Source organism: Macrobrachium nipponense, chromosome 23, assembly GCF_015104395.2.
Source record: "Macrobrachium nipponense isolate FS-2020 chromosome 23, ASM1510439v2, whole genome shotgun sequence".
Classification (NCBI taxonomy): domain Eukaryota; kingdom Metazoa; phylum Arthropoda; class Malacostraca; order Decapoda; family Palaemonidae; genus Macrobrachium; species Macrobrachium nipponense.
Window position 1 is genome coordinate 1,091,490 of NC_061090.1, and position 1,843 is coordinate 1,093,332.

Sequence of the window (1,843 nt, forward strand, 5' to 3'; positions counted from 1 at the left end):
ATTGCCTCTCGCAAGGCAATATATTCAAGATAACGGAAAGAATAATCCCTGGAAATTCCTTTATTACGAGGAAACTTTTCTGTGTAAGAATTATGTAGTTGGGAAAGTAAGTTGTAGGTGCGGGATTTCATTATTCTAGCGGCTACGGAACTCAGTGTTGTTGTTGTTATGGCTAATGCCCCTGTATCCATATAGGGATGCAATAACAGTGAGCTTGTCCAGAAAAGATCAAAACAGAATTACAGAATAAAAAAAAAATATTAAACATTATTATGAATCAGCACATTTTCCGTAAAGCAAAAATTAACACGCATTTTCTAATGAAGAAGGGAATAAGACTTTGACTAATAAAGAAGGGAATAAGACTTTTACTAATGAAGAAGGGAATAAGACTTTGACTAATAAAAAAGGGAATAAGACTTTTACTAATGAAGAAGGGAATAAGACTTTGACTAATAAAAAAGGGAATAAGACTTTTGCTAATGAAGAAGAAGTGAATAAGACTTTTACTACTGAAGAAGAGAATAAGACTTTTACTTATGGAAAAGGGAATAAGACTTTACTAATGATGAAGATAATAAGAAAGAGAATAATAGCTTGCTATTTCTGTCCTCTTCAGTACTTCCCTGGAGTCTATTGTGTAAAGTCTCCTGGCATAAGATGAAAGACATAAAGCTTATATTCATATGACTTTAGTTTTTTATACAATTCAATTTTATAAAAGAAGTGTATATCAAAAGATAAACGCATTCAGGCCTCGCTTACATCCTCCAAGGCCAAAATATTTTTCCATGGAGATCTAAGGATTTGTTTGATAAATTAAGCGAAAAAAAAAAATGGTTTCTAGTCATATCTATGTTACGCCCCCCCCCCCTCCCTCCCCCCCCCCCCCCCCCCCCCCCCCTAAATAGTGGGTTGGGTAAGGGAAGCGTGAATTAGAAGCTACAACTGCATCAGGATTCATTTCGAAATTAAATAAGATCCTCTTCTGAGCAATAAAAATATTTTTGGTTATATAATTATACTCTACTTATCCCCCTAGTTGAAATTTTTATCCATAGTTATGGTATTAAAAATGGGACACATCTCACCCTAGATAACACACTCGTATCATCAGAAATAATTACTAGATGAATTTATATCCACCCCAAAAAGGTTTGTTTCTTGATGATAATTCGGCTTTTGAAAACACCTTAGTCAAGCTATTAGAATTTTAGTGCTCGTTTCCTTCTCTTTGTAGATCTGCTAATATATCGGAAGTTAAGAATATATTGTCACCCTTCTTCCACGCGAATTTCTCTCAGCACCGATTGGGTAAATTAAGTCGGAGATGACAAAATTTGTCTCTCTCTCTCTCTCTCTCTCTCTCTCTCATCGTGACCATTAAGCGTACACCTATTCGATTCCGGGATGAAGAGAGAACGAATTAAACATTATTTCTTAAACTTCTAAATGTCTTGCTCTCAATCTAAGCGGTGAAATAAGTGCAGTACGCGATAGAGCCATATGGGAAGTATCACTCACGACACCTATGTGATATCATTAATATTGATATAAAGCAGGTATTCTCTCACTTATACCTACGATTTGTGGTAAAAATTCGTCATTATTCTTAAACTTCTTTGCCACCGTCATAACTACATTAAAGGGTCGGTTGCCTGATGCGGCTTCTCACTGAATCGATCAAAACCTCCGGAGGTCGAATGAGAATTTAAGTATTTCCAGTTACCAAAACTTTGATGACTTTCAGTAGCTATTGTTACATCAATAGACAAAACACTACGCTGGATTCAACTTATTTCACCAAGTTCATTATCTCTATAAATTACACATATTTTTATTG